Here is a 22,627-nt window from a genome sequence, read left to right as displayed (position 1 = left end):
GATCAAATAATTTTCATGTTTGTTAGCTATATGTATGTTTTCTTTGGAAAAACATCCGCCATGTCCTTTGACCACTTTTTAATGGGGTTGTTTGTTCTTTTCTTGTAAATTTGCTTAAGATCCTTATAAATGCTGAATATTAGATTTGTGTCAGATGGATAGATTACAAAAATTTTCTTTCATTCTGTAGATTTCCTGTTTATTCTATTGACGGTTTCTTTTGCTGTGCAGAAGCTTTTTAGTTTAATTAAATCTCATTCGTCAATTTTTGCTTTTATTGCAATTGCTTTTGGCTTCTTTGCCGTTAAATCCACGTCAGGTCCTATGTCCAGAATGGTATTTCCGAGGTTGTCTTCTAGAATTTTTACAGTTTTGGGTTTTACATTTAAGTCTGTAATACATCTTGAGTTATTTTTTGTTTATGGTATAAGGAAAGAGTTCAGTTTTGATTTTCTGCATATGGCTAGCCAGTTTTCCCAACAGCATTTATTAAATAGGGAATCTTCTCCCCATTGCTTGTTTTTGTCAGGTTTGTCAAAGATCAGCTGCTTGTAGGTGTTCGGTCTTATTTCTTTCTGGATTCTCTATTCTCTTCCATGATCTATGTGTCTGTTCTTTTTGAGACAGAATCTCGCTCTGTTGCCTAGAATGAAGGAGTGCAGTGGTACAATCTTGGCTCACTGAAACCTCTGCCTCTCAGGTTCAAGCAATTCTTGTGCCTTAGCCTCCAGAGTGTGTGGGACTAGAGGCATGCACCACAACACACAGCTAATTTGTATATTTTTACTAGAGACTGGGTTTCACCATCTTGCTCATGCTGGTCCCAAACTCCTGACCTCAAGTGATCCACCCACCTCAATCTCCCAACGTGTTAGAATTACAGGTATGATCCACCATGACAGCCTATGTGCTTTTTTGAACCAGTACCATGCTGTTTTGGTTACTGTAGCCTTGCAGTAGTTGGAAGTCAGGTAGTATGATGCCTACTGTTTTTTTTTTTTTTTTTCTTTCTTTCTTTTTTTTTTTTTTTTTGAGACAGAGTCTTGCATTGTTGCCCAGGCTTGGGTGCAGTGGCATGATCTCAGCTCACTGCAACCACCGCCTCCCGTGTTGACGCCATTCTCCTGCCTCACCCTCCAGATTAGCTGGGATTACAGGCACCTACCACCACGTATTTTTGTATTTTTAGTAGAGATGGGGTTTCACCATGTTAGCCAGGATGGTCTCGATCTCCTGACCTCGTGATCCACCTGCCTCAGCCTCCCAAAGTGCTGGGATTATAGGCATGAGCAACCATGCTGGGCCCATCTTTGTTTTTTTACTTAGGATTGCCTTGGATATCTGGGCTCTTTTTTGATTCCACCTGAATTTTAAAATAGGTTTTTCTATTCTGTGAAGAATGTCAGTGGTAGTTTAATAGCACTGAATCTATAAATTGCTTTGGGCAGTATAGTCATTTTCACAATATTTGAAAATGAAGGATATTGGCCTGAAGTTTTCTTTTTTGTTGTTGTTGTATCTCTGCCATGCTTTGGTATCAGAATGATGCTGGTCTCATAAAACAAGTTAGGCAAGGTTCTCTCCTTTTTGATTTTTTGGAATAGTTTCAGTAGGAATGGTACCAGCTCTTCTTCACACCTCTGGTAGACTTCAGCAGTGAATCCATCTGGTCCTGGGCTTTTTTGGTAGGTAGTTTCGGTAGGTAGTCTTTTTTTTCTGGTTCAGTGTTGAGAGGGTGAATGTGTCCAGGAATTTGTTCATTTCTTCTAGATTTTCTGGTTTATATGTGCATAGGGGTGTTTATAGTATTCTCTGATGGTTGTTTGTATTTCTGTGGAGTCAGTGGTGATATCTTCCTTATCATTTCTGATTATGTTTATTTGAACACAATCAAATTTGGGAATTAGAAAACCAATATTCTCTCTTTTCTTATTTATTAGTCTAGCTAGCAGTCATCTATTTTATTTTATGTTTTTCAAAAAAAACTTCTCCTAGATTAATTCATTGTTTGAAGGGTTTTTCGTATCTCTATCTCCTTCAGTTCAGCTCTTATCTTGTCTTTTGCTAGCTTTGGGGTTTGTTTGCTCTTGGTTCTCTAGTTCTTTTAGTTGTGATGTTAGGTTGTTAACTTGAGCTCTTTCTAGTTTTTTGACGTGGGCATTTAGTGCTATAACTTTTCCTATTAACAATGCTTTATCTGTGTCCCAGAGATTCTGGTTTATGATATCTTTGTTCTCTTCAGTTTCAAATAACTTCATGGTTTCTGCCTTAATTTCATTATTTACTCATAAGTCATTCACGAGTAGGTTGTTCAATTTCCCTGTATTTGTACAGTTTTGAGTGAATTCCTTAATATTGAGTTTTAACTTGATTGCACTGTGTTCTGAGAGATTGTTTTTATTATTTCAGTTCTTTTGCATTTGCTGAGGAGTATTTTAGTTGTGATTATGTGATCAATTTACAATAAGCGTTATGTGATGATAAGAAGAATATATATTCTGCTATTTTGATGTGGTGAGTTCTGTAGATATCCATCACCTCCACTTGATCCAGAGCTGAGTTCAGGTCCTGAAAATCTCTGTTGATTTTCTGCCTTGATGAACCTTCTATCATTGTCTGTGGGGTATTAAAGTTTCCCACTATTATTGTTTGGGAATCTAATTCTCTTTGAAATTCTCTTTATGAATCTGGGTATTCCCGTATTAGTTGTATATATTTATGACAGTTAACTTTTCTTGTTGAATTGAGCCCTTTATCATTATGTAATGCCCTTCTTTGTCTTTTATGATCTTTGTTGGCTTAAAGTCTGTTTTGTCGGAAATTAGGATTTCAACCTCTGCTTCTTTCTGCTTTCTGTTTGCTTGGTAAATTTTTCTCTATCCTTTCATTTTGAGCCTATGTGTGTCTTTGCCTGTGAGATGGGTCTCTTGAAGACAGTATTCCAATAGGTCTTGGTTCTTGATCCAGCTACCATTCTCTGTCTTTTAATTGGGGCATTTAGCCCATTTACATTTAACGTTAGTATAGTTATGTGTCTTTTTGGTCCTGTCATCATGATGCCAGCTGGTTAGTTTGCAGAATTGCTTTTGTGGTTGCTTCATAGTGTCACTGATCTCTGTACTTCAGTGTGTTTTTGTAGTGGCTGGTAATGGATTTTTCCTTTCCATATTTATTGCTTCCTTCAGGAGCCTTTGTAAGGTAGGTTTGATGGTAATGAATTCCCTCAGCATTTCCTTGTCTGAAAAGGATCCTATTTCTCTTTTGCTTACGAAGCTCAGTTTGGCTGGATATGAAATTCTCAGTTGAAAATAGTCTTCTTTAAGAATGCTGAATGTTGACCTCCAATCTCTTCTGGCTTGTAGGGTTTCTGCTGAGAGGTCCACTGTATCTGATGAGCTTTCCTTTAAAGGTGACGTGGACTTTATCTCTGACTACCCTTCAAATGTTTTCTTTCATTTTGACTTTACAGGTCAAATGGTCTTGGGGGATGATCTTCTCACGGATCTTACCAGTCTTGGGGGATGATCTTCTCGTGGAATTCACTGGGATTCTCTGCATTTCCTGAATTTAAATGTTGGCCTGTCTTGCTAGGTTGGGGAAATTCTAAATGATATCTTGAAGTATGTTTTCCAAATTGGTTGCATCCTCCCTATCTCTTTTAGGTACACCAATTAGTCGTAGATTTGGTCTCTTTACATAGTCCTATATTTCTTGTTCATTCCCTTTATTCTTTTTTCTCTTTTCTTGTCTGCCTGTCTTATTTCAGAAAGATAGTCTTCGAGCTCTTAGGTTCTGTTCTCCACTTGATTGATTTTACTATTAATACTTGTGATTGCATTGTGAAGTTCTTGTAGCATGTTTCTCAGCTATATCAAGTCAGTTATGTTCCTCTGTATACTGATTATTTTGATTGTCATCTCCTGCATTGCTTTATCATGATTCCTAGCTTCTTTGCATTGGGGAAATATGTTCCTTTACCACAGAAAAGTGTGTTTTTAATCAACATTCTGAAGCCTACTTCTGTCATTTCAGCCACATCAGCCTCAGCCCACTTCTGAGCCCTTGCTTAGGATGTGTTACAGTCATTTGGAGGAAAAGGCACACTCTGGCTTTTTTAGTTATCAGCATGTTTGCATTGATTTTTTATCTTTGTAGGCTAATCTACCTTTGATCTTTGAGGTTGCTGACCCTGCATGGGTTTTTGTTGTTGTTGCTGTTTTCTATTTGTTTGTTTTTCTTTTAGCAGTCTGGCCACTTTTCTATAGTGCTGCTATGATTGGCTGGGGTGTCTGCTTTGGACCCTAGTCACCTCCAGTACCTGGAGCTATCACTAGTGCAGGCTGTGGAAGAGCAAAGAGGGCAGCCTGCCCCTTCCTCTGGAAGCTTCATTCCAGGGAGGTACTGACCTGTTGCCAATCTGAATACAACTGTAGGAGGTGGTTGGATACCCCATGTAGGAGGTTTCACCCAGTCAGGTGCAATGGGATCAAGCACTTCCTTCAAGAAGCAGTCTGGCAGTTTTGGTAGAGCAGCTGTGCTATGTTGGGTTCAGCCTCCAATTTGGGGGAGCTATCTAAGGCTCACAGGCTGGATCATCTGAGATGCCCAAACTGCCAAGGTTGTAGCTTGCGTTGCCCACTGGGAACTCCCACACAGGGAAAAATTAGAACTCTGGCAGTCATAGAAAATGAGCTGGGGTGGCTAGAAGCCTCCCGTTGGGAAGACCCACCAAGTGAGGAAGAATGAATCTAGATCCCTTTAGTCTGGCCACACTTCCACAAAACAGCCGAGTCATGCTGGGTAACTGCCTCTTCCCCTATTGGCTTGGACTCTCCAAAGCCTGCAGACTGGAATGGCTGAGTTATCCAAACGATCAAAGAGGTGGTACATCCCTTTCCCCCAAGGCACTACATTCCAGGGAGAGATCAGAGCTCTGTTTGCAGCATATGGTCAGGAATGACTGGCAGTCGCAGCTGGGGGGTCCCACCCAGTGAGGAGGAATGGATTGGGATCCTGCTTTAAGAAGCAATCTGGCCACATTCTGGCAAAGCAGCTGTGCTGCACTGGGAGAACCCTTCCTCCTCTGGACTGTTTGCATTGTCCAAAGCCACGGGTGGAAATGGCTGAGTTGACCATACAGCAGAGAGGGTGGCCTGCCCCTGTCCCCAGGGGCTCTGTCTCAGGCAGACTCCACCCTGTTGTCAGTGGCTGGCTGAAATTCCAAGCCAGTGGGTCTTATCTTGTGAGGTGCCCTGGAAGTGGGGCCTGCAGAACTGTGTTGCTTGGGCCTTCTGGACTCAGCCCCCTTCATAGAGGAGAGTAGGAACCTCCCACCTTGCCAGGGATACTGGGGCTTAAGTATGAAAAGCTTCGGGGTCTCAGTGCATGCTTGAGCAGCTGCTCTGCCAAGATTCCACACAACCGTGTGTGTTGGACCAAGGCCCTGGTGATGTGGGCTCATGAGGGTATCTCCTGACCCAGGGTTACAAAGATCCATGGCAGAAGCAGGGTTTCTCAGGGCTGCACAATCACTCCCTGCTTTCCTTGGCTGGGGCGGGGGGGGGCGTTCCCTTGGCTCCATGTCACTTCCAGGTGTGCTGATCCTCACCCTACTTTTCTTCATTCTGTGTGGGTCGAGTTGTTTCCCTTATTAGTGCCATTGTACCTGGATATTTTAGTTGAAGGTGATGTTTTCACTTGCTCCTTCATTCCTCTCCATGAGAGCTACAGACCACAGCTGTTTGTAACCAGTCATCTTGCCCATTATCCCCATTTGATTTTAAGTAGTTTAGATTTTGGGTAATAAAGTTCTGAACCCTATATTTTTGGCCTAATATTTACCATGTCATTGAAATTATTAAGTGTTACTTAAGAGCTGGGTTATAGCCTATTTTAGATATGCATCACAAATTTTAAACTGTTTCTTCTATATTGTCAAGCTTGTTCTAGTGTTTGATCATGAATAATTTTATGTTGAACAATTGTCACAGAGATTCGTCCAAATTTCTGACAATTTCTTTAGGATACCTTCCTAGAAATGGAATCACTGGATTCAACACTATGAATGTGACCTCTGTACATAATTAAACTAGTAGTATGTTTCTGTACAGTTGTTAGTGTTAAGTGGGGAGTTTGATTATAAGACTTATTGTAGAGGAAAAGTGATAATAAAAAGAATATAAATGTTCATGCTTTTCATGAGGTTGAAATGAAGAAAATAAATGCTGAGTAATTGTGTAGATTTTCTAGATAGTGGGTTCTAAGTGGAATCATTTTTCTAATCTCCATATAGAGGACATGGTTGCCTGATGCCTGATATTGCAGTAAAATATTTTTAAAGTAAACAAAATAGTGAATCGCAGGGTTTGCTTCTTGGAAGTTCCATCAATATAGTAAAATTGATTCTACATGGGACATGAACAAAGAACAGTAAGTCTGCAGCTGTTTATCTCTTTGTTGTCACCCAGCAGAAATACTAGACTGGAGTATACACTCAAACAGCTCTCCATCACTAACAGTTTCCTAACCAGACTTTCTATGGAGATTGAACAGCAGTTAATTCTGATTGCAACAAAAAGCATATAGTCTGTGCTAAATAGAAGAAGAGTTAAAACTTTCTTTTAAAAAGCACAGTACAAACTTAATCTTCCAATGCATTTGATAGGGTGACTACTTGGAAGAAAGAAGCAGGCCAAGTTAGTACATGTATGAAGAACAAAACTTCTGGCAAATCTGTTCTAAATCCACAATAACTCACCGGCATAGGGAAGAAGAAAAAAAGCTGCGAATTTGTGTGTCTTTAGAAAATCCATAATAATTATAGTCTGAAAATCATGAAATTATTTTAACTATAGTCATAGAAAAATCTCAGTTTAGCATTCATTGTATTTTTCCATTTAATCAATATGGTTTTTATTAAATTCTGTACAATTGTTCTCCTCAGAAACTGAATGATTGGATCAGTTGAATAGCTTCCACTAAACATAATTTTGGATTAAGTGTAGTTGATCTGGATCCAGTGTGATAGAATTCAATTCAGTAAAAGCAATTCAATAAGTGCCCAAGCTCCACCCCCAAAAAAATTCTGCAGCTCTTTCATATCGTAGACTTGACTCTAATTAGAAGAGATGAGACTTCCCTTATGCCCTTGGCCTGATAATAAAACCATACAGGCAGCATAAACAGAAACTTTTATATTTTTTACTTTTAAAGTCAGGTAGGAGAGCCCCACATTATTAAGAGAAGCATGAAACCAGGCCAAGCCATGAGGCAGCCCATGAGGGGAGGAGCTTTGTCCCTGATGTCCACAGTGTGTCTGCTGCTTGTCCCAGAAACATAGTAGCATGTTTTAGTTTTATTAAAGTTACATTTTAATCCAAAATTTGGGTTGAAAAAAAATAAAGACTCCAAAACTATTCCTGTGATAGTGTTATTTGACCATTACTACTAATCTTGACTCTTATGCTGGTATTTAAATCCCTGTTCTAACCACCAAGAATCACAGATTAGAACTGAATTAACTTTCATCCATGCAATACTGAAGTCCTCAGAAAATTTATCAGATCTCCAAACATTTTATGATATCCATTAAGAGCTTTCTGCACAAAGTTTTGGAAAACATGGGGATTGTCAGACAAGAAGATACTATAGATTAACTCTATCTGTTCCTGTTCCTCTAGTAAACTACTGACCCAGATAATATACGACTGTATCAAGGAAAAATAAGCTCAGACTTAAAGTAAATTAATCAAATTTTATTATATAGAAAGAAAAGTTTCCCCATTAAATAATCCATACAGGCAAAATTGTATACTTCCTAATAATGGGGGTAATGATTACCTCCTTTACCATTCATTATATCCTCAATGCATGGGTCAGTCCCTAGAATGCAGTAGGCATCCAGTAAGTATTTGTTGAATAAAAGACAAAATATATGTAAGTATTTTAAGGTTTTGGAAGATTGACAAACTGATGAAGATCAGAAGAGCTCATCATTTGCCTTAAGCAAATTGGTGACAGAAACTTTTGCACTAGTTTTAGAAGCAGGGTGTTATTTTGAACTTATTTGCATAACTTTGATCAGTAATTCAGATAAACTTTCTGTGTATTAGAAAGTTATGTTGCCCTTTCTTTGGAATTACTCTTAGTGACCTTTGCCAGTATTCCTTAAGAAGTTTTTGGTAATATGTTAATCAATTTGTATGTTGTATTTTACATTTTTATATCATTTCTTTTCGCTTTATCAGTGTTGATATTAGCTTAGTTTAAAAGTTTTCAAATGAATACATATATACATTTGTTTTTGCAAAATGTACCTATATGTATTTTAAGAATTATTTAAATATGTGTATACTCAGAAAGTATTTAGTTCCAAATATAGTTTAAATATTTTTCTGTATTTTTTCTAATTCTTTTTAGTTTAACTTATTTGGTTTTGAATATTTAATTGACCTCGAATTTATTTTGGTTTTCATTCATAATCCTTGCCTGGCATGTTAAATTAGCAATTTAACAAAATATCTACTTTGTTTCTTCTCCCTTTAAACGTGTCCCCTGTCATGCTAACAAAGTGAGCTTTCTAGATTATAGTGCTTATCATTTCTTCCCATTCTATAATGTGTTTTCAAAAGTCTTAAGTGCCTTAAGATTTAAGGCAAGACCATTCTGAAGATAGTCCCTGCTAACTGCCCAGTTGTATTTCCCCTGGCTCCCTTTATATAAATATGTCTTGAAAACATTAAAGGTTTATTATTAAATATATTTTGCTGTTTCAAACTTTCATGTTGCAACAGTCTGTAAAAAAAACAAAAACAACAACAAAAAAATGTTTTCATGTTGTATTAGTCTGTTTTTATGCTGCTGAAAAAGACATACCCAAGACTGGGCAATTTACATTTACGTAGGAAAGAGGTTTAATGGAGAACTCACAGGTCCATGTGGCTGTGGAAGCCTCACAATCATGACAGAAGGAAAGGAGGAGCAAGCTACTTCTTACGTGGATGGTGACAGGCAAAGAGAAGACAGCTTGTTCAGGAAAACTTGTGTTTTTAAAACCATAACATCTCGTGAGACTCATTCACTATCATGAGAACAGTGCAGGAAAGACCCACCACCATAATTCAGTCACCTCTCACTGGATTCCTCCCACAACAAATGGGAATTGTGGGAATTACAATTCAAGATAAGATTTGGGTGGGGACACAGCCCAACCATATCATATGTTTTTTGAATCATTATCTGGTCATAGCTAAAAATTCAGAAGAAATTCCAGAGAAATATAAATGGATTTGTTATTTTAAAATTTTCTGAACAATTAGAATGCACTTAGAGTAACATTCACATTATAGTATAATACATATTAAGAAGGGTTTATTATGAGGGCAAAATCATATTTTTTTAGTTCTATTTGCTTTTGAGAATAGCATATTTTATGACACAAATTTAGTTTGTTTAGAAGACCAAAACACAAATATTCTGGCTAAAGAAACACATTCAATGCCACATCTCATGAATATTGACATAGAGAATGAATTAAAATTGACCTGGATCTGAGAACTGTCACATGGGTAGTGAGCTGGCTGAACATGTATAAACATAAGATAATGATAAATGGCAAAATATCAAGATAAAAAGAGCTGCATGTTGGAATACCATAGAGATAAGATTTAGGAAGTTCTTAAATAAATTTAGGACAGGTTAATGATGTTCAAACTAGATAGCTATTTTGATAAACAAATTATATCAAATTTCACAGCTTGCTTATTATAAATTGGAATATGTCATTAAAATAGTTTCATAAATATATATTATATAAATATGAAATATAAAACAACTATGACAAATCTTAAAAGAATAAACACTAAGATGTAATATAACTAAATTTTTAATACAATAACTCACTTTATTACTATCTATGAATAGCGATAAAATATGTTAGATGCTGGCTCCAAAAATGCTGGCAAAAACTTTAATCTGATAGTTTAGATCACAAAAACACTCAAGTTAAAAATGAGTGCAGAAGTTTATAGGCAGCATGTTGATGCATTTTCCACATTTCCCCTATCCTTCACTACGAAGATGTAATTTAGATGAAATACAGTGTTTGATTTGCTAATTCAATGATGCAATGTATTATTACTCAATGCATAAATGTATAAAATTTATACATTTTGTGCAATGTATAAAAATTAACAGTAATTATTACATGTCTGCATTATATTTGACCAGAATAGAAGCTCTAATATTTAAATTACCTAATGGGAAAATCCTTTGCTAAAAAAGAAGTAATCTATAACTTGTTTATGGCTCAATTTTAATTTTTTTTTTTTTTTTGTAGATTACATGTGTACTGAGTAAAAAAGAAAAAAAGAAGTGATATAAAGCAGAAAAATTACTTTGGCTCTTGCCTAGAGTAGACCCTTATAGACGCATAATCATTAATTCTGAGTTCACAAAATTTTAAACCTAAAATCCATGAATATTTTAACTAAAAAAAAAGACTAAAACTAAAGTGATTTAAAAGTGAACAAAAATTTTAATTATTTCTTTTTTATCATTCCACCAATATATTTCAATTTTATGTTTTAAATTTGAAATTAACAGTATAATTTATATTATATGTTATATTATTGTCATTAGGTAAATATATTCTACAAAAATAAAGTTGGTAATTCTATCTTCTTTTTCATCTAGGTTGTTTTATCAGTACAAACCTCTGGTTTAAACCTTATACTACCTTCCCATGCAGACACAATCAGTTGACCCTAAGTTGATATTTACATATTAGCACATGAGGAAATAAATAACAGTATTTTTCTTTTTTTTTCCCCCCAAAAATGCGCAAATTATTAGATGACCCTCATTTTCTCTATGAAGTTCCAGGAAGTACATAGGCACAGAGAGGATGTTTCTAAATTACAGAATAATTACTATGCTAGAAATAATAACAACCAGAATGTGCTTAGATTTACCATGCCATAGAATCTCTTCTATTTTCTATGCACATATATTATAGCATTTGACATTTTCAGAAAACTCAATGGAGTGTTGCAATTTTTTCCTACATCTTGTTCATGGTCACATAGCAACTGAATAGCGCATCTTAGATTTTCAAGCATGTCTACCTAATTTGAAAGTTATGCTATTCCTCATACATGTCATTCATTAATTCTGTTCATTTGTCCATGGATATTTTAATTAGAATGTCATTGTATTACGTGTGAAAATTAAAATTTTCTCTTCTTTCATAGCTGAAATTGTAGCCTCACAGTTTACAGTAATTGTTCCTTATATTCCAATATAATTTACTTTTCTATTGTCCTTTATTGTTTAAACTCCTCCTCTAGGTGAGTATATATCTTGACTTCAAATTGCAATCTTGCAGGAACAGGTGAGTGGATTTTCCAGGTATAGAAAACACCATCCTGATTATCCTCCAAAAAGATAAACTTTTCATATTAATTCAGTAGAGACACAAAGAATCAGGAGGAAACTCCAAAGCCGCAACATAAAGTGACTTAGTTCGGAACTATCGACAAAGGCAACACTTTGCCCTCTGACTGCACTGAATAGAACTGGCTGGTGCCATATTGCTTCCATTATTAAAAAGTGCCAAAATTTTAAAAATATTTTACATTTTGATCTCCTTTCCATAAAAGAAGGAGACTATTAATATAATACTCATTGATGCTTAAGCGGGTATAATTTCATCTTAGGGCTCAAAGAGAACAAAGGAAAACAATCTTTATTATAATAAACAGTATTTCTCAAGCTAGTATTTTAATTGTTTATCTAAGTAACAAGTCATAGTACCTGAAATGCAGAAATGAATCATGGGCTGGTGATATGTTTTGGCTCTATGTCTCCATCCAAATTTCATTTTGTAGCTCCCATGATTCCTCCATGTTAGGAGGGGGACACAGTGGGAGATGATTGAATCATGGGGGTGGGTTTTTCCCGTGCTGTTTTAGTAATAGTGAATGGGTCTCATGAGATCTGATGGCTTTAAATGCGGAAGTTTCTCTGCACAAGCTCTCTCTTGGCCTGCTGCCATCCGTGTAAGGTATGACTTGCTCCTCCTTTCCTCCAGCGATGATTGTAAGGCTTCCTCAGCCAGGAGAAACTGTAAGTCCAATAAGCCCCGTTTTCCTCTATAAATTACTCAGTCTCGGGTAAGTGCTTATCAGCAGTGTGAAAATGAAGTAATACACCTCGTTTGAATGTATGTACATCAACACTTAAACCAACAACCCTATATCCAGAATAGCAAAATATGCTGTTGCTTGGAAAATTAAGGCAGCATTAACTAGCAGTCAAATATTTAAATAGAAAAATGACTTAGCACCCAATAATATATAAAGAATGGAGTATCTAGCTACATAATACTATTTACAGATACACTTACAAACATGTTTCAAAATTTATAAGGACTGATTCTAAATAGAGCATTTTAAATGAGTAACTGGAGATGGAAACAATAATTTTATTTGAGGTTAACATCGCCATTTTTTTTTAAAGTATGTATATTTCAGAAAATGTTAATACTCTCCAGTGAAAGACAGTTAATATTGAAGAAAACATTAATTATGACACGGTATATTTGCATAACAAAAAAAGAACAATAAAGAGATTTGATCTAGGCACATCTGTAAAGTTAAGAGACTATTTGTTCACATATTGTGTTATCAGTAGTGCTGCCAAACATAAATACCCAAATTATTAGTTTGTTTTGGAAACTATTAGGATTCCAATGGTATTTTCTAAAATCAAATTATTTAAAGAAGAAAACTTACTCTACCTGAGTACCCTTCACTGCTATCAGTTTATAAAATAGAGTCTCTAATAAAGCCAATAAGTCTCTAACAATGACAGGTATTATTTATGAACAATACATCTAGAATATAGCTCTATTTGCTTCTTGAATATAAGTTCATCAGAATGAAATTCAATATTGACTAATCATATAAGAACATAATTAATAAATCAATTTAATTAATTCTAAAGCATTGATATTTTTCTATGTATAGAAGTGAAAGATTTTTTTCCAATAGAGAAATATTTGTTCTCAGAAAAAATTACTAAATGATATATAGCTGGTTAAAATTTGAACTTCCTTTCTAATAGAGGGCATAATTTCCCTTCATGGGAAATACATACATTAAAAAATGTTACATATACACAGGTAGGTATGTATACACACGCACATAGATATATTTTTTGTTGTGATGAAATGACTTACTTCAGTCTTACCAAAATCAGTCTTCATAAATACTTCTAAAAATATCTTTAGCTATTTTAGATACAACATTCAGGAAAAGTACTTGCTTTTAGTATTAAGCTTTTTAATTTTCCTCCACCAATAATAGATAATCAATTTGAACAAATTTTCTTCTTTTCTAATGCATTTATTTAGCCATGATTTATACGCTCATACCAAACAATTCAACCAAAGCAACTTCCACTCCTGAGCATTAAACATTTGATCAATATAAGAGTTCCATTGTAGAAAATAGTGTTAAAAGTTTATTCATTCAGTGCACTCTTTAGAGATGATTAACTGTCTTTATTATATTAAAGCAAACCCAAAGCCATCTGCCAAAGGCGATTGTGTCCAAGCACTGAAACCATTTCATGTGAAAACTCATTTTCAGGCTCCTAATTATTTTTCATTATAGTGGCAGTGTGGAATAGATTGGAATTGGACAGTAATTGCCAGGTCTGAGCAGTGTGGACCATTGCAATGTATCAGTTTAGATGAAGTGTGACAAGGATACATCTAGCTACTATATAACTTCCATTAACCAACTTCCCTGTCCCTGATCATGTAACACTTCATAGAATGTGGTCAGCACAAGGTCATAATAATGGCTTTCTGACTGACTTCAAGTATTTTGTACAAGTGCAAGCTGTTAACCCCCTGTGTTAGCATTGTTCTAGTAATGTCCAGTTATTACTGTTGTCAAAAATATCTATTTCTGCAAGAGGGACAAGTAAACTTCTTAAAAGTGTAACTTTCAAACTAAAGTATGACTTCTTTCACATGTAATGTTCTAACAGGAAAATTATACCTAAAATTTAAAAAATCATTACATATAAGATCATTTTAAGTAGGAATTACTCAATACTAGTCAGTCAATTCAACATACTGATCGTAAAAGTTCTATCCAAACAGAAAACAGATTCAAATAATTTCTACACGTACAACCAAGTAGACTGTTTTAAAGCAAACTGAGCAGTAAAGCAGAACAGCTATATTTATAGATAAACGTTTCCATAAAGAAGTTTCTTCCACAGTGGTAACACTAATGGAATTTTTGAGTGATTCTCAACCAGGTGATCTTTCCCTGCAAAGGGGACATTTGACAGTGCCTGGAGACATTTTTGGTTGTCACAGTAAAAGGAGTATTAATGGTATCTTGTGTGTAATTTTCAAGGATGCTGCTGAACATCCTACAATATACAGGACAGTTCACCACAAAAAAAGACAACAGAGAATTATCTGCCTAAAATAACAGTGTTAAGATTGAGAAATCCTAAAATATGTGTGTTAAGTTACTTTCTATTTGATTTCCTGATCTCTTAAATGTAAAAAGTCTTATTTCTTTGATGATTAACTTATCTTGAATATTGCCCATGGGACTTTCAACTATCAATATTACTTATTAATAACTTTTTCATCTGTAATAAATTATATTTTACTTGACATAACTTCATACACACTAGAGACTGGTATCTTTTATTAACCTTTCTTTGTGTAGAATATTTTTATGGCCTTTCTGAACTAATTGTTTCATATGATCCTAGACTATACGTACACTAGCAAAAGTCTCCTGAAGAAATGAAATGCTTTCTTTTTCAGACAGAGCTGATTCAAACACATTTGAGAGAGTAGGCATTCTAATTTGATGCTTATTTTTTTAATGCCATGTAAGTGATGTGGTAAAATAATTTGCTTCAGGTCCATACTGAATGTTGTCATAGAAACAGTCATGTAACTTAAATATTTAAAATATTTTCAGAATTTTCCATTTTATATATTTCTGTAATAATTGTATAGCTGTGATCACAGGCACCATTATAAGTATTTCTTCTATATGTTTGATGTCTTAGCATGTTTATTTTCTAAGTGAAAATTTTCAATTGCTTTCAGTTTTTCAATTCCTGTATACCTTTTAGAATGGTTAACATTTTTGTAAGAGTATCACAGAGTGTTTACCTCTATAGTCTCTTCCACCAGGCTTCAAATCTTTTCAAAATGTTAAAGGTATCTAGAGATAATAATCTTCAAATCCATTTAAAAAGCTAGCATGTCCCATATAGTTTTATGATTTAAAATAATGTTAAAATTTGAGAAGTGTCTGGTCAAATTTATAAGTGAAGCAGTTTTCTTATTTTTCAAACAAGCTTAATAATGTGGTTGAATTTATGCAATTGCAACGATTTAGATAATTCATTGAGAAATGAACTATTTGAACCACTAATTGAGAAGACTAGTTTTGATGAACAAAATTGTCTAAGTTAGAGAGCCATAAATCCCTACTTTCATTTAGTATTTCCAACTCTCTCCTCGACCTTGTGCTCTGTTCTGGGCAGTCTATTATGAGTTTAATCATAGGTTATAAATATATGTCACAACTGAGCTGATTAACACGTGGATCTACCCATGTATAGCAGAAAGGAACATGACCAAATGACCCAGCTAGAGTGCTGTAGTCCACAAAATGCTCACAGTAGACACTGTACACTATTCAGTGATGTTTAATTCTGTTTTTATTCACATAAATCTAGTCATACAACTTAAAGTAAATTATCTTTATATTATTAATGTATATCTTAGTGATTTATCATTATTCTTTCTCTCTGGCTCTCACACTCATATTTATCAAGCATCTATTTGTACTGGTACTAGTTAAGCACTTTAAAAAGACATAGATTCTTCTAGATATTCTTAGTCCATAAGGGGGCAGCAATTCTGATAAGAAGAATATGACTAAACAAATAGTAATAAAAAGTGAGTAAAGAGATAGTAATGATTTAAGACAAAAATTGGTATCAATACACTTTCCCTTTGAATAATGCAGGAGTTTGGGAAGCAACCCCCACCTTGACATCTGAAAATTCACATACAACTGTTGACTTCCCAAAAGAAAAAGTACTAATAGCCTACTGTAGATCAGAAGCCTCACTGATAAAATAAACAACTCACATTTTGTATGTAATATTTATTATGTACTAGATTCTTACAATAAAGAAAGCTAGAGAAAATGATATTAAGAAAATCATAAGAAAGAGAAATTATGTTTACTTTTTATTAAGTGGAAGTAGATCTTCATCCTCATTGTCTTCACATTGAGTAGGCTGAGGAGGAGGAGGAAGGGAAGGGGTTGGTCTTGCTGTCCTAAGGGCACTAGAGGCAGAAAAGGTGGAGGAAGTGGAAGGGCAGGCAGGAAATGAAGGCATACTTGTAACTTTATGGTAATATATCTTAATTTCTGTGTAACATTTTTGCAATTTTATTTCTCTAAAAATGTTTCTACATAATACCAAATTTTCTTCCATTTTTTGCTTTATTTTAGATGCCTGTATCATAGAAGGGTCCACATCATAAAAGAAGTAAAAGCAGGCTTGAATAATCAGAATGATTCTGCCAGACTGTCTAATGTCAGTTTGTTTTTTTGCACTGCTTCTTCTGCATCTTATCACCTAGCATTCATTTGAAAGCATTTGTTTCCATCAGGCTGTCTTCTGCAAAATCCTCTGATGTGGTATCTGTTAGCTCTTGAAATTACTCCAAGATCCATATCTTGAAACCCTTCACACACACACACACACCTTTTTTTTTCATATCCACAATCTCTTTCATAATTTTCTTGATTGGCTCTGCCATAAATCCTGTGAAATCATGCACAATATCACAACATCTTCTTTAGCAGAAACTTATGGTTGGGACTTGGTGGCTTTCATGGATTTATTAATAACAATGATGAGGGCTTCAATGGCTGAAATTTTCCAGACTTTCATTATGTTCTCTCTATTGTGGTTCTTTTCCACAGTGTTGACAATCGTTTCCATAGAGGACCCTTTATAATGAGCCTTAAAGGTTCTTACGACCCCCTTATCTATAGGTTGAATTAGAGACATTATGTTTGGGACAAGTAGAGCACTTTGATGCATTCAGCATTGAACTCATAGGGTTCTGGGTTGTTAGAGGCATTGTCCATTATCAAAATAACTTTAAAATGGAGTCCCTTACGGTCAAGATACTTCTTGACTTCAAGGACAAAGTATTGCTGGAATCAATCCAGAAGAAGTGTTCTTATTGTTTGGACTTTCTTGTTGCATAATCAAAAGAATGGCAACTGGTGTTTATCTGTTCCCTTCAGAGCTCAGACTTAGCTGACTGAAGCTTTGGGGAAAGGCAAGTCATGAATACAAACTTGACTGCATTTGCACAAAACAGAAAAGTTAGCCTATGCTTTCCTGTCTTAAATCCTGGTGTTTGCTTCTCTTCCTTACAAATAACTATCCTTGGTGGCATTCCCTCCCCGCCACCCCACCAGATTATGGCACTACTGTGTGCATTAAATACCTATTCTATTGTTTTAAAATGGCAGCATAGAAGCAACTGGCTTAGCACTTCCTCTTAGAAAACCAAAACCAAATATACAGTGCCAAGATTTTTATCAGCAACAGTTCAGAACTCAAATATGAGGATGAGACAGATCCCAGGAGAACAAAAAAGTGAAAAAACTCTGAGCAGATGGTAAAAGAATTGGACTTCCACACTCATGATAACTCTTTCTCATTCTGCCCAGCAAGAAGTACGCAGAAAATATTCTCCCATCTCATGGTGTTTACACTGAAAAAAGTGATATTGAGGCAGCAACCAGCTTTTCAGATTTTCGTGTGCCCTGGCAAGAGACCTGTTCTTCCCTTAACTTATGGGAAGCATTTCAATAGCCTGACGAGAAAAATATCTGTGAGAACAGACATAGACAAGTGAGGAGGCGGAAGTATTATCCCCGGTTCTAGAAACTGTTCTGTAGCTTGGCCAAAGGAGATGACAAGTTAGAGTGGCTGTAGAGCAACACCATGCTGTAAGAGGTTTGTTTCACAAGAACCTGGAATAAAAATATCTAGCCAGTCTTCTCACACTGCCTAGATAATACGTTTGAGACTTCCCCCATTCAGAACAGGCAGGACTTTGATCATTTACTAGAGCTGAGGAAAACCTGGGCTTACTGCATTACCTAGAGCTGAAAAAGAGGAAGTGACCTAGAGGTAAAGATTTACTAAGCAAATATATTCAATAAAAAACAAAACAAGCTGAACAGAAATAATTGAAATAAATAATTAATCCTTCAATGTAAAAACATATACGTATACCCACAGGACCAACAGGAAATGGGGAACTGTGACCTTCCCAAAGGGACAAAGTGAAAACCCACTGACTAACCATAACAAGAGGGAGATTTGTGAGTTATCTCACCACGAATTCAAAATAGCAGTCTGAAGAAAACTTAGTGATCAAGATAGTACAGAAAAGCAATTCAGAAATTTATCAGAAAAGCTTAACAAAAAGATTGAAATAACAGTGAAAAAAAATCAAACAGAAATCTTGGAACTGAGAAATACATTTGCTGAACTGAAGAACTAATTAAAGATTCTCAACAATAGAATGGACCAATCAGGGAAAAAAAAATTAGTGAACTCAAAGGTTAGCTATTTCAAAACACAGTGTCAGAGGAGAAAAAAGAAAAAGAAAAAGAATACAAAGGAATGAAGACTTCTTATAAGATACAGAAAATTGCCTGAAAAGTCAAAATCTAAAAATTATTGGTGTTCCAAAAAAAGCTGAGAAAGAGCAACGGATAGAAACCTTATTCAGAAAAATAACAACAGAAAACTTCCCAAAACTTGAAGAATATACCAGGTACATGAAGTTCTGAGAACACTGAATGATTCAACCTAACGAAGACTGCCTGAAGGTAAATAATAAACTCTCAAAGGTCAAGAACAAGAAGATCTTAAAGGCTCGAAGAAAAAAGAAGTAAATAACATGCAAAGGAGCTCCAATTTGTCTGGCAAGAAATTTCTCTGTGGAAACAATACAGACTAAGAGACAGTGGAACAATGTCTTCAAAGTTCTCAAAAAAAAAAAAAAAAAAAAACACAAGAATACTATGCCCAGCAAAATTATCATTTGATTATAAAGGAAAGATAAAATCTTTCCCAGACAAATAAAAGCTGAGATTATTAACCGTCACCAGATCTGTCTTAGAAAAAATGCTAAAGAAAAGTTTCCAATCTGAAAAAATAAAAGCACTAATTTGTAAAAAGAAACTTTTTGAGACATAAAACCCACTGATAAAATTAAATACATGAGCAAACTCAGAATACTCTATTGGCATAAGAGTGGTGTGCAATCTACTTACAGCTCTACTATGAATCCCAAAAGCCAAATCTATCAAAAGCAATAAAAGTTACATCAACTTGTTAAAGGATAGGCAATATAAAACTATGTAAATTGAGACAACTACATGTCAAAATATGGGGAGGATGGAGGTAAAGTGCAGATTGTGTGTGTGTGTGCATGTGTGTTTGAGTTTGCCTTTGTTTCAATTCTTTTATTTGTGATCAAAGATAAGTTGTCATCTCTTTAAAATAATTCATTACAACTATGAGGATTTTTGTGTAGTCCTCATGGTAACCACAACACAAAAACTTGTCATACGCTCACTAAAACCAAACAAAAGCAACAAATGAAAACATACTGCCAGAGAAAATAACCACAAAGGAATACAGTAAGAAAGGAAAAGAGGAGTCTCACATAATCAGAAAACAGGCAACAAAATGGCAATAGTAAGTCCTTACCTATCAATGATGTAAATGGTCTCAATTCTTCAGTTAAAAGACATACCATGGCTGAATGGACAAAGAAACAAGACTTAACTATATGCTACCTTAAACAATCCAACATCACCTATAAAGACGCATGTTGAAAGTGAAGGGATGGAAAAAGTTATTCCATGTAAATGGAAACAAAATAAGAGCAGGAATAGCTATACCTATATCCAATAAAATAGACTACAAACCCAAGATTGTAAAAAGACACAAAGAAGGTCACTATGTAATGATAACTGTGTTAATTCAGGAAGAGTATATGACAATTATAATTACTTATGCACCAAACACTGGAGTTCCCAAGTATATAAAGCAAACATTAATAGATCTAAAGAGATAAATATACTGCAATACAATAATAGCAATTAACATCTCACTCTCAACGAGCAGATTAACCAGACAGAAAATCAACAAAAAAGCAGCATAATTAAACTACACACTAGATTTGAAAGGCCTAAAAAACATTTACAGAGCATTGCACCCGACTGCTGCAGAATACACATTCTTTTCATCAGCACATGGAACAATCTTCAGAATAGGCCATATCTTAGGCCATGAGACAAGCCTGAACAACAACAACAAAAAAGACAGAAATCATGTTAAGTATCTTTTTTCTGATAACAATGGAATTAAACTACAAATCAGTAACAAGAACTTTGGAAAGTATGCTAACGTGGAAATTAAACAAATGGTTCCTGAATGACCAATGGGTCAATGAAGAAATTAAGAAGGAAATTAAATAATTTCTTGAAACAAATGAAAATGGAAATAGAACATACTAAAATCTATGGGATATAGCATAAAGAGCACTGAGAGGAAGTTTATAAAATACATGGTAATATTGAAAATGTAGGAAGATTTCAAATAAATAACATAACAATCCATTCCAAGGAACTAGAAAGCAAGAGCAAGCCAAATCCCAAACTAGTAGAAGGAAAAAAAATTAATAAAGATCTAAGCAGAAATAAATGAAAAAAAAGTCAAAAAAAGTACAGAAGTTTAACTAAATGGAAGTGGGCTTTGTGAAAATTAAAAAAAAAAAAAATAGACAAAATTTAGCCAAACTAAGAAAAAAAGAGAGAAGACCAAAGTAAATAAAATCAGAAATAAAAAGGATAATAACCACTGAGACCACAGAAATACAAAGAATCAGAGACTACTATGAACAACTATACATGAACAAATTGAAAAACCTAGAAGAAATGGATAAATCCCTGGAGATATACAACCCACCAGCATTGGACCATGAGGACACAGAAAACTTCAACAAACCAAAAACAAGTAATGAGATCAAAGCCATCATCAAAAGTCTCCTATCAAAGAAAAGCCTGGGACCTGATGGCTTGGCTGCTGGATTCTAGCAGACATTTAAAGAAGCACTAATACCAATCCTACCAAAACTCTTTCAAAAAAATTGAAGAGGTCGGACTTCCAAAAGCATTCTATGAGGCCAGATTACCCTCATACCAAAACTAGACAGGAGAATAACAATAAAATAAACTAAACGCCAATATAACTGTTGAACATAGATACAAACATCCTCAGCAAAATAGTAGGAAACTGAATTCAACAACACATTAAACAAATAATTTACTGTGATCAGGTGGGATTCATTACAGGTATGCTTGGATAATTCAACATACACAAATTAATAAATATGTATGAAACTAACAGAATCAATAACAAAAAATATATGATTGCTTCAATAGATGCATTTGGTAAAATTAACATCCCTTTAAGATAAAAACTTTCATCAAAACGGGTATAGTGGGAATATAATTCAAAATAATAGAAATCATATATGACAAAACCAAAGTTAACATTTTACTGAAGGGGGAAAAATTACAGGCCTTTCCTGTAAGGATTGAAACAAGGCAACAATGGCCACTTTCACCACTTTTATTTGACATAACACAAAATCCTGGTCAGAGCAGTTATGCAAGAGAAAGAAATAAAGGACATCTAACTTAAAAAGGGGGAAGTCAAATTATCCTTGTTTACATATGGCATGATCTTATACCTGGAAACCCCTAAAAAGTCAAAAAAAGCTGTTAAAACAAATAACCAATTCAGTAAATTTTCATGACAGAAAATCAACATGCAAAAATCAGTAGCATATTAATATGCCAACAGCAAATAATCTAAAATCTAAATCACAAAAACTATTTTATTTCTAATAGCTACAAAATTATTAAATACCTAAGAAGCAATCTAACCAAAGAAGTGAATGATGTATAGAAGGAAAACTGCAAATCTCTGATGAAAGAAATTTCAGAGGATATACAAAACAATAGAAAGATGTTTCATACTCATATATTGGAAGAATTAGTATTGCTAAAATGATAATACTATTCCAAAGTTATTTACCGATTTAATGCAATTTCTATCAATATACCAATGACATTCTTTGCAGAAATATAAGAAAAGTCTTAATATTTATATGGAATGAAAGACCTCCAAAAAGCCAAATCAATACTGAGCAAAAAGAAAAAAGCTGAAGGCATCATATTACCTGACTTCACAATTTACTACAAAGCTATAGTAACTAAATCAGCATAGTACTTGCATAAAAACAGTCACATGGACAAATGAAAAGGCAATCTTGTTATAAATCTACACATTTACAGCCATCTCATCTCATCTTCAACAAAGATGCCAAGAACATACAAATAAAAAGGATGATCATTGTAGTAAATTATGCTGAGAAAACTATGTAACTATATGC

This window comes from Papio anubis, chromosome 6 (genome assembly GCF_008728515.1).
Source record: "Papio anubis isolate 15944 chromosome 6, Panubis1.0, whole genome shotgun sequence".
In the NCBI taxonomy this organism is placed as follows: Eukaryota; Metazoa; Chordata; class Mammalia; order Primates; family Cercopithecidae; genus Papio; species Papio anubis.
Note: the sequence above shows the minus strand (reverse complement) of the source record.